Source organism: Aythya marila, assembly GCF_965140915.1.
Source record: "Aythya marila genome assembly, chromosome: 4".
Classification (NCBI taxonomy): Eukaryota; Metazoa; Chordata; class Aves; order Anseriformes; family Anatidae; genus Aythya; species Aythya marila.
In genome coordinates, this window is record NC_139045.1 from 20,918,215 (window position 1) to 20,933,267 (window position 15,053).

Consider the following 15,053-nt stretch of genomic DNA (forward strand, 5'->3'; position numbering starts at 1 on the left):
CCCGAAGCTTAACTATGGAAATGTGAGTAATGTTTTCATGATAAAAATCTTAAACTCAGCCCTCTTTAAACCACTCATTAAAACTAACTCAGCATTCAGTTCTGTGAACTCTGATTCATGCTGCTGAAATATCAGCAATATTGCTGTGGACAAAGGAAAAAGAAGATGGATAATTTTGGTTGTTCCAAAGCCCCTAAGCTTGATGAGGTGCAAATTAACCTCTGAGGTTAATCAGAGAGGTTAATGAAAGTTTCTTGATGCAGTCTTGGTACATATTCTTGGTGTTATATCTTCATAATCTCTGTATTTTTTTAAAAATGATCTCTCTCATGCATACAAATTTAACTTTCGTACATTTCATTGTATCTGGAATTGCAGTGTCTTTCACTGCTGTCTAATGACTTTGGAGAATCACAAAGGCATGCCCAGTCAGCCAAGGAGGTTCTCAAGAGCTTGGCCTTCTCTTTTGGCCATGTAGGGCAGAAATAGACCAGCAGTAGAGGGACTCAATGAAGAATGAAAAAGTTTCCCAACATCAGCTCCTTTGGTGGACAGCAATTAATTTCTTCAAGTATTTAAGATACTCTAACAAGATTTACAGAGCTAATGCTTTTAACAGTCCCTTTCTACTGGTGCAAGGAGTAAGAGCTCCCACCACGGCAAGAAGAAAGCACATATGTCTGCTGTGTTGTATCTAAAGGAGGCAATGGATGAAATACAAAAAGGAATGTTTTATCAATAATATTCTCAAGTATTACTCTCTCCTATATCATCCGTGTACTTCTAGGAACATAGTGCAGTGATGAAGTGGACTGGATTAATTGCTTGAGTATTTAAGATTTGCATTACAAAAAAGTGATCTGACTGATTAAGACAGTTAAAGAACCTGTTTTCATAACAAATGAAAATATTTTTCGAAACACACAACCAGTACAAACCCAGCAAACTTCTATACGAAAAAAATGCTTCTTTTCTCTTCCACCTACTTCCCACCTCTTGTTTTCCCTTCCAAAAAGTGCAGTTCCTTTGCATGAATACAAGGTATTTTGACTTCTGTCCTGTTCTGACACCAAGCAAACCCCAATTCTGTCTGATTGCTAACAGAGGCTAGAAACTATGTTGCAAAAATGAAATCTCAGAGCTTGTTCAAATCTGTAGCAAGAATGAGACTGATGCATCAACACCAAGATTTAGCACTTCTGGACTGCTAGAGGTGTTGCTGAGTTGTGCTATTCATCCCATGGCAATTTTCATTCCAGTTTGGTATCTAAAACCCAGGATCCCAATAAAAAGTTTTCAAGATCACGGCATAGTATTACTATCTTCACTTTGTGGTGGACATACCAAAAGAAATGTGTTAAGTGACTTGATAGAGTAAAAAATACCTAAACGAAATAGGATAGGAATGAGAACATACGATGCTTTCAGCTCCTGAGCTGAATCTGTCGAACTGTACTGTGTCATTTTTATTATTTCAATATGTGGTCTCAGAAATACTTGGGATAAGCTTTCTTATCACAAGGAAAAGATTATAATTCATATTTTATTTTGTATCTAATTCCCAGGTAAAATATGGTGTATAAAAGCTATAAAGTCCATATGGTAAAACATATGTTATGAAATACCCATGTCCACATATAAGACACATTACACTATTCCTACAGCTCTCTCCTTTGGATTTTTTGGTGGAACAACATTACAAAAGCATAAATCGCTATACTTGTGTGTTCATAAATGAAATGCAGTAATAAAGAAACAACCTCTAACAGTGTAAAAGATTACATTAGATAATAATTCAAGGAAAATAATTCAAAGCTAGGCAAAGTCTGCAAAATTGAAGTATTAAAACATAATCCTTGGACTGAATGTCGTGGTTCCGCTCGAGTGGGCAGCCGAGCTCCACCACAGCCGCTCTCTCACTCCCCCTCCTCAAAGAGGAATGGGGAGAAAATATGTGAAAAGGGCTCAAGGATTAAGATAAGGACGAGAAAATCACGCAATAATTATTGTAACGGGCAAAACAGACTCGGCATAAGGAGATAGTAAGATTTATTGCCTACAACTAACAAGCGAGAGAAGTGAGAAAACAAAGGAAAAAAAAAACAAAAGCACCTTCCCCCCATCCACCCTCTTCCACCTCCTGCCCGTGAGCAGCGCAGGGGAACGGGGGAATGGGGGTTATGGTCAGTCTACAGCACTTCTTCTCTGCCGCTCCTTCTCGATCACTCTCGTCCCCTGTGCTGTGGGGTCCCACCCTCAGGATGCAGTCCTTGATGAACTGATCCGGCGTGGGCTTCCCACAGGCAGCAGCTCTTCCAGAACTGCTCCAGATATGGGTCTGTACCACGGGGTCCATCCCTCAGGAGAAAACTGCTCCAGCCTGGCTCCCCCACGGGCAGCAGCTCCTGCCGGGTCACCTGCTCATGCGTGGGCTCCTCTCCACGGGCTACAGGTCCGGCCCGGAATCTGCTCCGGCAGGGGTCTTCCACAGGCAGCAGCCTCCGTCGGTGCAGGGCCACCTGCTCCACCGTGGTCTCCTCCACGGGCTGCAGCGTGGAACCCTGCTCCACCGTGGTACTCCATGGGCTGCAGGGGGACATCCTGCTTCACCATGGTCCTCACCACAGGCCGCAGGGGACTTCTGCTCCGGCGCCTGGAGCACCTCTCCCCCTCCCTCTACACTGACCTTGGCACCTGCAAGGCCGTTCTCTCACTCCCGGCTGTTGTCTGGCGCAGCGTTTTTTTCCCTGTCTTAAATATGCTCTCACAGAGGCGCAAACAACATCGCTTATTGGCTCAGATCTGGAAAACAATGGGGCCCTTCACAAACTTGGGGCAGCTTCTAGATCTTTCTCACAGAAACCACCCCTATAGCCCCCTGCTACCAAAACCTTGCCACATAAACCCACTACACTGAAATATCAGAGCTGTTGCTGATAATCAGCTGTTTTGTAAAGGTGTGAATGTAAAACCTAAGGATATACAGTTGATGCTTACAGCTGAGGAATCACAGGATGGTTGAGGTTGGAAGGCACCTCTGGATGTCATCTGGCCCAACCACCCTGCTCGAGTAGGAGCACCTGGAGTACGTTGCCCAGGTGGCCTAGGAAGATCTCCAAGGATGGAGACTCCACAGCTTGTGTGGGCAACCTGTGCCAGAGCTTGGTGATGCTCACGGTGAAAAGATTTTTTCCTGATGTTCAGAAGGGAACTACTGTGTTTGAGTTTGTACACATTGCCTCTTGTCCTGTCACTGGGCACCTCTGAAAAGAGCCTTGCTCTGTCCTCTTAACATCCTCCCTTCAGGTACTTACAGACATCGATAAGATTCCCCCAGATCCTTCTCAAGGCTGAACAGTCCCAGCTCTCCCAGCCTTTCCTCTTAGGAGAGATGCTTTAGTCTCTTTGTTATCTTCATGGCCCTTTATTGGACTCTCTCCAGTATGCCCGGGTCTGTCTTGTACTGGGGAGCCCAGAACTGGGGACAACACTCCAGGCGTGGCGTCACCAGTGCTGAGTGGAGAAGAATCACATCCCTTGACCTGCTGACAACACTCATCCTATCATAGCCCAGGATGCTGTAAGGACACCTGCTGGTCCATGGTCAGCTTTTTGTCCACCAGGACCCCCAGGTCTCTTTTAGCAGAGCTGTGTTCCAGCCAGCTGGCCTGGAACACGTAATTGTGCATGAGATTATTCCTCCCCCTGTACAGGACTTTGCACTTGCCTTTGCTCAGCTTCACAAGGTTCCTATTAGCCCTACTTTAAAGAACAAAAAAGAGTGGCACATAATTCAAACATACCAAAACAAATAAAGTGCTATGCTGCAAATACGCTTCTTGAATTCTAGAGCAGAAGTGTCCCAGCAAGTGAGCCCCTGGATGTTTAGACTTAGTGCTGATTTCCTTTTTGGTCTAGCTAGGCAATTAGAAAAAGAGTTACAGGGCAAGAGCTATACTCAGGTTATATGTAACCACTAGCTATAGGTTTCAAAATGCTGTTAAAAAAAAAAAAAAAAACAAAGTTCTGAACAATAAAAATGTATATTTTTAAACTTTTAGGTTGTTTTCATAGGTCATGAGCAGATTAATGCAAGCTTTTGTTTGTTTTGGTAAGAGGAGGAAAAGAAACATGCTGGGGCGGGGGAGAAGAAGGTAAGGAGTTGCTTATTAAAAGAGATTTCCGTGAGTCAAAGAAATCCCTGAAGGAAAACATGTTTCAAAAAACAAAAAATCTCAAAAAGAACATAGAAAATTCTGAGAAGCACATATATGCAGATTTTATGTGTCCATAACACCACATCAAATATTAACTTTTTTCTGCATATATCTCTGAGACATCTTTTTTGGTGTCTCAGTGTAAATGAAGAAAAGGTACAAACAGAGAAAACTTGATGGCTTCAGAACACTGCTGTAATGAACCTCTACTGCTATTCCTGCCCTTCATCCTAAAAGCCATGAAAGAAAAAATAGTCTACACTGCCTTTTAATGCAGCAGAGGCCTCTTGCAAGTCAGTTTGTTTAATCTCCCTTCTCAATATTCCACATCTGTGGAATACACTTCTCTAGCCATCTCATTTTAATAACATATTCTAATCCATTAAACTCGCTCTGGTAAGCTTTCAGTGAACCATGACATTTCCAAATCAAAGTAAAATCAAAGGCCTTAAACCAGACTGCAGAGCTAAAATTCTCTTTCATATCCCTTTTGCTTTATTTACAGAAGACTCATATGTTCAAATATACCAAATCAACCTGACAGAATAATTATGATGTCTTGTCATGTCATATTTTTGGAAACAATGTCAAATAATGAACTAAAGAACCTGCAGACAACTAAGAAATAGCAAAAACAACAACACAAACAAAAAAGCAAAAAACAAAGTCAAACAATTATGTATGTAAGACAGCCTGTAATCAGTATGTCAAAACTTTCTATTTCCTCTCCAGCTTTATGGGACAGTTGATACTTTTGTAGCACCATTGGGAAATCCTCTTTTAGTCAGGCCAATGACTTAAAATCCTTAGCATGACTCCCCGTGCCAAACGCCATCTAGCTGGGTACAGGGCAAATGCTGTCAACGCCAGGATATGCCAGGGTTTCATCACCTCTGCAAAACCTTTCTTTTCCAGACTAGCATTGGCATCTAATCTACGTTGGTTGTTACATGGGATTTCTGAGATACGAGATTGTCTCAAAGTGTAGCTAGGCTTATCAATATTTTTAATGTGAATCTGTTTGAGCAACTTGTTCCGGGACAAATCGCAAAAGTATGTTTTCTCAAAAGGAGACGCATGTCAGTTAGGAAGAAAACTACATTACTAAAGTAAATAAGGATAATGGAATACCAAACCAAATAGAAAAAGTCTTTTTTAGGGTTGCCTTCAAATGACTGCAGGAAACCCAAATAGCTAAATGCTACTAACTTGAATTTTTATTTGAAGCAAGTCAAGCAAGTGATTTTTGCATCATCTTCAAATATTGGATTTTAATTACATTGCTTCATACATAGCTGAATTAAACATAGATGTAGAAAAGAGGTAAACATTTCCACGTCAGAATTCTCCATTTTTGTGTTTTGTCAGACCTATTTAAAGCTTTCTTTTTTTCACAAGTGAAACTGACTGTTTCTATTTTACAAATGTACATAATGTGATCAAATTGCTTCCTAATCTTCTCTTTGGTAAGATTTCACTCTATAGCTCAGTTTCCAGTCCATTAATGATTTTCTCTTCTCTGACTCCACTCCAATTAAAGGAGATTTTTCTTCAGTTTAAATTATCAAAAATATAAATAACAGTCACACTAGTGTCAAATATAGGGATATGTGGCATCTCTCCTCTTCTACTATAGATTCCATGTTTTTGGTTTTTTTTGTCCACAGATTGGATTAACTTCTGCCACAGCACCTCACCAAGGATTACTGCTGTGATTTAAGCCCTTTGTCTGTGATATGGATTCTCAGGTCTAAGCGCGCCATCCTCCAAGGATAGCCTGCATACTTGTTTCTCAGATGTGTGACTTAATGTTTGTACAGTATCATTTACTTTTGACCAGTGTATTCCAAAGCTCTAGTGCCAGTCCCAGTTCCATCACAATGTTTTTTTGATTTATTGTTAGAATGGGAAGTATTTTATCAGCATCATTTATTAATACTTAATGTGCCTTTTCCCCAGCTGCAAGACAGAAGCATTCCATGAGCACGCCTGCGTTTTCCTGCATTATTTATAATTTTATTGCTTCCATCCAGGAATGGACCCATACCATTGGTGATATCAGACCTATACAAGATCAAAATACAGGACTGAAAGTGGACCTATTTTTTTGAGCTCTAATGCCATCAAAATTATTCTGTGCAAGTTGACATACGTCTTAAGGTTTTCCAAGCAAGGATTTGTATATACCTTTATGTTATTCCATTCTGATTTAATTAATGTAGCGATAAAAATTTTAAAAAGGTTATTTTACTTTTGTCACTACGTTTAGTGTAATACCATCCATTAATTTTAAAATCCACAAGATTTATCCAGGAAGGCCACAAAATTTCCCTTTTTTTTTTTCAAAAATAAGGGCTAATTGCTATAATACTATCAAGAATACCATTTTAGACCTTACTTCAGCACTGCTGCTCTTGCTTTACCTCATTGGTACTGCTTTTCACAATGTGTAATGTTAAACAAACTGCAAAATAATGTGGTCTATCTTTCTATTGGTTAGTCTGGAATTGTTTTGTAAAAAATACAGTAATCATGTTTCTAGAAGGTAATTTCGGAACCCAAGAAAACATAATAAAAAAGCTGGGCTTAGAGAAAATCATTAATCTTGAGTTCCTTCTGCTAAAGACCTGTTTGACATTTTACCAAATCTGAGGACTTTTCATTTCCCATCTATTCCCAGATGACCCTTCCTTTCTGAACCCTCCTCCCTCTCCAAAAATCTTGCTCACCTTTCCTTCAGGGCCGGCTTGACAAACAGATGTAGTGATAAAGGATTATCACTTAATGCTGCTGCTCTGACTCACCCAGTCTGCCCGGAAGAGCTATCCTAAGAGCACAGAAATTAACGCAACCCTTTGCTGTAGCATGTCAGATTCTGGGCATTTTCCTGCCCTATTTGAGCTTTATGTCTCATATTAATGAACACGTACTATTACAGGATTTTAGAGGGAAATTTTTGAGCCAGCATTCTGTGACGTTAGAAAGCGGCAGACCCTGTTGGTCTCTGGAGGAGCAGCACCTGGAGCTCTCCTTCCTGCTGGAAGCAGTAGGGACAGCACTAGATATTTTGCCTCCTGGACCATGGAAACGGGCAGCTTCTGCCTTGGCAGCCAGGCTCCATTGCTTCACTTAGCAGGCCTGACTGGTTGCATTCTCATCCTGCTGCCATCTGCACAGTGTTAAGTAGGGAGGATGCTGGCATGCCTCTCCCCTCTTAGCAAAGCAGATTAATAGGGCTTTGCTCATTGCTCAAGGTTTCATGTTTTCTGCAGACATTACAAGAGGTATTATGCATACCAAGATCTACTTTCAAACTTCCTTCCAAACCACTAGCCTAAGCTTTTGACAAGTACTGATTACCATCTGATAATTTCAAAATAATAATATTATTCCAGAGGGTTCTAAAATCAAGTTTAAGTTTAAAACGGGTGCAGGGAGGGAATGAATCAGAGTTGATTGTGTTAATACATTAATTACACTAATACTAATAAATTTATATGTTTAAATTACAATATCCAGGTTTATACTATTAAATCCAGAGGGCAAAAAAGTGTTGCAAACAGGTGAACAAAAGTTTTCCCCTGGCAGGATAAAATCATGCGAAGCAAAGGATTCACAGTGTTTCAGAAGGCCTGAGGAAGTTTCAGAGTTCAGTCTTTCTAGCCTATTCCTAACAGATTCAAATGTGTCTGTATGCTTAGATTTTAAGATAGCATGTGGATAACAGGTCATATATGTGCATACAGAGTGTTTTGGAGGAGCTGAACTTTGTAAATTAGCAGATGCTTGGAAGCATAGCAAAATACCATTTGAAGTTAAATAGTAAGAACAATAGTATGCATGTACATTTATAATTTGACAATACATTAGGTTTTGCTATTTTCTCCTAAGAATGATACCTTTAATCTCTTGCTGCATCTGAACATTCATTTGACAAACATAACCACAATTTTTTTCATCAATATTACAAAAACCGTGCCTCAAATAAAAATGTTGTTCTCATGGGACAAAACTTTAGATAATATATGCAGAAGTTACAGTAGCATCCAGGAGTTCATATTTTGTAGCTGTTTTCATTAGGGAAAACCTTTATTAATATTTAGCATTTCTTTCATCAGCAAAGTGCTTTCAAAACATTTGCTAATTAAAACCTTTATATCTTTTAGACAGTAGAAGTGCCTTTTCCAGCCTGTACATGCAATGTAACTTATTTTATTAGTGGTTTGGTAATAAAGTCAGATAAACCTTTGATTTAATAATTAGCATTTATAGAGTGCTTTCTGCCTTCAAAGCACTTTGCAAACATTAACTAATTAATTCTTGCAACTCCCCTGTAATTTGGGGATGCAAGCATATTCGTATACATTTGCATGTAGTTTAGGGAAGAAAGTATTATCTGAGGCATTTTGTGAAACAAGAGAATTAAGACATATAAATTAAGTTATTCACTTAAGTCCACAAAGACAGAAACACTGTCAGAGTAGGAACCGAAACCAAATTATTCTCCTCACCCTCTCCCATTCTCTAATCACTCAGCTCTGTCAGTGATGGTGCTCGTGTAGGAATTCATGCAGTAGGTCTGCCTTTGCACACTGGTCATCGGTGAAGGATGGGGTCACAGCAAAGGGTTGCAGTGAGGGCCAGCAGCTTCCAGCAGGCTGCCAGTAATAAACTGCCCACGCTGATCCACCAGGTGTTGTCTCTCTGGTCATCACCACGATAGGAAAACAAAATTAAAAAAAAAGAAGTGGTATTCTGCTGACAGTTTCCTTTATTTCAGTCTCCAGGGTGGGTACAGCTTGGTACAAGTATGCGTCATTGTAAAAGAGGAATATAGTTTGTCCCCCTTTCTTTTCTAATGTATTTACTGATTCGGTACATACAATAATACAGCTTTCCTTTCTACCTCAGCCCATCTAGCTAGGATGTTATACTGCATTTTAGTCACATGATAGACATACACCTCCACATATGCTATAGGTGGAATGAGAAGAGTATGGGCTCTAGGAGGGCTGCACCATAGACCATGGTATCAGAGGTCTATGTAGAGCAGGAAGGGTCATTTGCACTGTTTCAGCTCAGCAAAACAAGTCAGCTCTCTTGACTTACAGACTTTAGGAAATTAAAACACGTAATGGCCACTGACAAGGTTTCAGAATGAATGGCTTGTTTGTTTTTGCTAGATGTTGGGCATTCATATTGCTATATAGCTTTTTGTGTATTTTTGTTAGTGTATTTTTGTGTGAGTGATGATGTAGTAAGCCAGAAATGGGAGGCTTCACTGCTGTGTATCAGTTTCTCTTCAGCCAACATTTGAAAAATCCAAGAAACTTCAGGACATGTTTAATAGCCTGACTGAGCCAAGTTTTCACATGTCATGGTGTCTTCTTCAGGCAAGAGAAACAGAGTGAAACAACAACAGTTATCTGGCTGCTTGCTAATGCACATTTCATCATTACATTCAGATAAACCATACAATTAAGTAATGCAGGACGTTTGTAAAGATTAGAGAATTAGGGACTAAACATTCCTTGGTGGTCAGCTATTCATTAAGAATTGAAGAGTAACTTTTTTGTGATTCTGTTTCTGTATGCTGAGTCTGTCAAGTAGAGACTACTAGAAAACAGAAAAGTGCTGCAATTTGTATTTGGTGTGCCAAGCACTATTTCTCAAAGGAGATGAACAGATTTTTTTTTAATTTGTTATTTTATTGTATTTATAATTAGCCGTCTGGAAAAAAAAAAAAAAAGTTCTCTTTTAGCATCTGCAGTGATGCATTGATTCTTTCATTACAGCAAATACACATGACCCCCGGTGTTCAACTGTAAACAATAATAGTTACTGGCTTCATTAGGAAGCTAGCAGATGGCTTATAAGTTCTCATGGTAGCTTTTATCCATTTGAGGCTTGCAGTGTGCAAATGTTTGTCTTTTAAACAGGATAAAACAATGTAAAAGGGGCTCTGTGCTTTGTTTTTATTAGTAGCAATTCATTTGGATTGTAGATTTGAATCTGAGTATCTGAGTGCACTGTCAATTTTTCCTGGCCGCAGGTGAAGTACTTGGTGGGCTTTGCCTCTGCCTCTGTGGCACTTCTGTACTAAAAGAAATGAGGTCAGGTATCGCTTCTGGAGTTTGGACAGAGTTGTATTTTTCCTAGTAGGATTGATGTTGCAAACCCCTTCCCTTCCCTTCCCTTCCCTTCCCTTCCCTTCCCTTCCCTTCCCTTCCCTTCCCTTCCCTTCCCTTCCCTTCCCTTCCCTTCCCTTCCCTTCCCTTCCCTTCCCTTCCCTTCCCTTCCCTTCCCTTCCCTTCCCTTCCCTTCCCTTCCCTTCCCTTCCCTTCCCTTCCCTTCCCTATCAACTGGTGCCCCCTTTCAGCAGAGAGGCAGCACTGCCTCTAGTTTACCCTATCTGGAATGGGAATCTGACCATGGAAACCATTGGTGCCATTTTGTCATTCTGAGTCTTTACTTACGCAGCCAAGTTGTTGTGTGTGGTTTTGTAATACCCGACGAGTAGCAGCTCATCTTCTGTCATCGCCAATCTGGCGCCCAGAGTGTGATGAACTTCAGGATGCTTTCCTGATAGGCTGCACACAGGTGCAATGGCTGTCAAACCTAACCTCAACATCTCTTATGGAACTGCACGGAGCTATCTAAAGAGCAGTTAATCTTCAAAACATCTGGTAGAGTTCATAAGCTCTTTCAAATAACAGTTTTATTTTACTGTGTGAGACTTTGATAGCTTTTCTTATACTTCTAATACAGGCTCTCATGACTATTTTCATGTACTCGATTATGTTGATAGCTGGAATCAAGCCATGTTATTGAGAAATAGAAGCTGAGGGGCATACATTAGGGACCACCAGGTGTTAAATATCTTCACTTCTCTCTGAAAGCATAGACACATGTGTGTGCAACCTCTCTCAAAGTATTGCACCACTGTGTTTTCACTGGATCTGTACATGGAGGAGCCAATATGTAGTTCCCACTTTGTGTTATTTGTGGTTTGTTCACACTAATATGTAAGCATTTAACTGATAGAATTTTACAATACAAACACCTCTGTTTAGATAGAATTCAGTCATTTTTTTTCAGAGAGGACCATAAAAATTAGATTTTTTTTCCTTTATTATAGACCAAGTCTTAATTTGAGGGTTTAAATGAACCATGAATAACAAATGAACCATGAATTTTTTTGAGTAAACAGTGATCTAGTGAATCTTTAAGTTTTTATAATTTCATATTCTCTTTATATATATATATATTTTTTTTCCTATTCTGTATTCAGTTTTAAAGTTCAAAGTAACTTTTGTTTGGAGAGACAACTGTATCTCCCAGAAAGAAATACTGGGATTTAGTTTTCAGAGCATATATTTTCACTTTTTATCCTCATCTGTTTTTATTAAAAATACTATTTGCATAAAAACTTACTTTCTTCTAAGCACATCTGTTCCTGCTTTTACCTCACCTGAAGATCTAACCCTTTGCATGTGACATCCTCAATAAAGAATAAGCAGCAGGAGCAGATGAGCTTTCAAGAAATAAAGATTCCATTTTCATGCAAATACACTAGTAATTAAAAATGATGGGAGAGAAAAAAAAAAAAGCAACTCAATATGCAATACCTTCAAATTTAATTTGAAGTATAATAGTTTTAAACTTTCCCATAAGAACTCTTGGACTCTTTAAGTGGTTTAGTTTTGAGAACAGTAATAATTGTCATTCAGATTAATGGGCTGGTTTTTCTTATCAAAAGACACCTTCAAAACAAGTTTGGGGGTAATGGCAAGAAGTTTTAAATGTTTTTTTCCCTACGGTTTGAAATAAAGTTAATTAAATTCCTAAGTAAACTGAACTCCTATTTAAGTTTGTGGGTGAAGTATAGCTGTACTCAAAAAAAAAAACAGTCTAAGGACAACTTTGAGCCCCACATGACTTCTGTTACAGAAAGCATGCCAGCTCTATCTTCAGCATTTACTGTTGCCTCATTAACCATCTCACCTTTCCTGAAGCAAGTATTTTATTTAAAAAAACCTCTCTCCTCTCCCCTCCTCTCCTCCCCTCCTCTCCTCCCCTCCCCTCCTCTCCTCAACTGTCTTTTCCTCTCCTCAACTCTCCTAAACTCTCTTCTCCTCAATGCTCTTCAATGCTCCTCAACTCTCCGCTCCGCTCAGCTCCTCTGGTGCCATTTTGTAGGCCCCTTCTGACTGAACTCTCCTATACACTCCACTGCACTCCACTCCTCAGGCGCCATTTTGTAGGTCCCGTCTGACTCTCTTCTCCTCGCCTCGCCTCAACTGTCCTCACCTCTCCTCAACTCTTCTCTCCACTCCGCTGACGCCATTTTGTAGGTCCCTTCTGACTGAACTCTCCTCACCTCGCGTCACCTCTCCTCGCCTCTGACGCCATTTTGTAGGTCCCTTCTGACTGAAATCACCTCTCCCCTCCCCTCCCCTCCCCTCTCCTCCCCTCTTCTCCCCTCAACTCTCCTCAACTCCCCTCAACGTTCCTCTCCTCAACTCTCCTCCACTCTCCTCAACTGTCCTCTCCTCTCCTGAACTCTCCTCTCCTCAGCTCTCCTCTCCTCAACTCTCCTCCACTCTCCTCAGCTGTCTTCTCCTCTCCTCAACTCTCCTCTCCTCAACTCTCTGCTCCACTCAGCTCCTCTGACGCCATTTTTTAGGCCCCTTCTGACTGAACTCTCCTCTCCTTTCCTCTCCACTTCACTGTGCTCCTCTCCACTCCTCAGGCACCATTTTTAAGTCCCCTCTGACTAAACTCTCCTCGCCTCGCCTTGCCTCAACTGTCCTCACCTCTCCTCAACTCTCCTCTTCACTTCACTCCTCTGATGCCATTTTGTAGGTCCCTTCTGACTGAACTCTCCGCTCCGCTGACGCCATTTTGTAGATCCCTTCTGACTGAACGTTCCTCACCTCGCCTCGCTGTGCCGCTGACGCCATTTTGTAGGGCCCTTTTGACTGAACTCCCCTCTTCTCCCTGCTCCGCTCCATGCTCTGTCTATAGTAGAATGGTGTCTGTTATGTTGAGCGTTCTCACTTCTCATGATACACCAGGAGAGCTATAAGCACACAATTCACAATAAAATTAATAACTGCCTAAGCATCGGAGCCAATTCTGTTCATCTTTACTCTGAAGCTGTAAGGTTGCAGAGGTGGAATGCATAAACAACTTCTGCCATTTTATCCTGTGCTATTTAAATTCATTACTCAGTATATAGAAGTACTTACAACTCCCATGATAGGTGCACCTTTATTGATTAGAAGTAAGTTTATTTCCGATGGGTTTGGAAAGGCTGGGCATTACCTGTATATGTATAGGAACAATGGAAAGCTCCATAATTTACATCCCAGAGAATGAAAGAAAAAGTGAGATATTGATGATTTATTGATTACAACTTTCATTTAGTTGAGGAGATGCAGGAGCTGATAAATAATGTAAATATTTTAAAATTCTGTCAGTGATAATCTAAGGGGAATATTGTGATTTGCAATAATACTTGGAAAAATTCCTTCACTAGTTCTAGCAACTAGAATTTCTTGTTCAGCAGGCTGAGGTACAGCCAATGGATTTCACAGGGACTTGGTAAAGTCCCACAGGCATGAGCTAATTCTTTCTTACTTTGCATTTCTGTTTGTTTGTGGGTTTTGTTTTGTTTTGTTTTGTTTGTTTTGTTTTTCCTAATGGCGGGAGGTTGGCTACAAGATAAAGGGAGGCAGCTCTATGGAAAACCATTACCGTAAATGCTATGGATAGCAGCTACCACACATTTCAGTGTTTCCAATTTCAGTAGAATTAAGAAAATCAGGAGGCTATTAGAGGTTGGGTGTAGCTATGATGGGGATGGCATCCTGTGCTCTAATAAATATGTTCCTGGAAAAGATTTACCCAAATATTTCAGATTCACTTTTATGCAAATTATTAAAACTTCGTCATAGGTTTGGTTAGCTGGTACCTTAGGTAGCTACACCAAGCATTTGAGTTTCTTCTGATAATGAACAATTAAAGCTAACTGAAAGCACCTATATTTTTAAATTGATTTAGCAGTTGATTGTCTCTCAAAATTAATGATTCCCTTGTGCTCAGAAAATAAGTTGTCAGCTGATGCCTGAAGCCATATTATTTTTATTACAAACTTCATGGATGAAACATCATTTTTGTCAATTATGAAACAGATTCATCCCCTGTTAATAAATGTAGAGGACATAAAATAGTATGTAGAGGTCCCCATATAGACCATAGCTGGTGACCATCTAGCTATAAATGAGCTACCAGTAAGTATATTTGATATATTAATTCTTCTCCACGTAATAAGATAAAGCAAGCAAACTTACTACTGTACTGTCTTTTTTTCTACAGTACAGTAGTAAGATTGCTTCAATTTCTGCTTCTACCCTCATTTCATTTTCATAGCTTCATTCACTTACATACCTATTAAAAACATTATTACATTTCTTCCAATCTAGTGGAAAGGCATATAAAAAATTCTGGATGTCTTGAAAGCTTTGTAAAAGAAACAATTAAATAGAAGATTGTCCAGAAGAGGATCCTGAGAAGCTATTCTTGTGTGCATTGGGCCTATTTCTATTCATCACTGTACTCACAAAGAGCAAGAATAATACAACTGATGCCAGTGGTGCTAACAGCAGATTACTCTATTTTGCATATTCTACCAAAGATGGTCATTAGTATTGCAAAACTGAACGTTCAGAAGTTTAAAACTGACAATGTTATGAAAAGAAGCATTAGGAGATTGCTCTAAGGAGAGAGAGGGAGAGTAATTTGCATCTTAATGTGTGGATACAAAATCTGGAA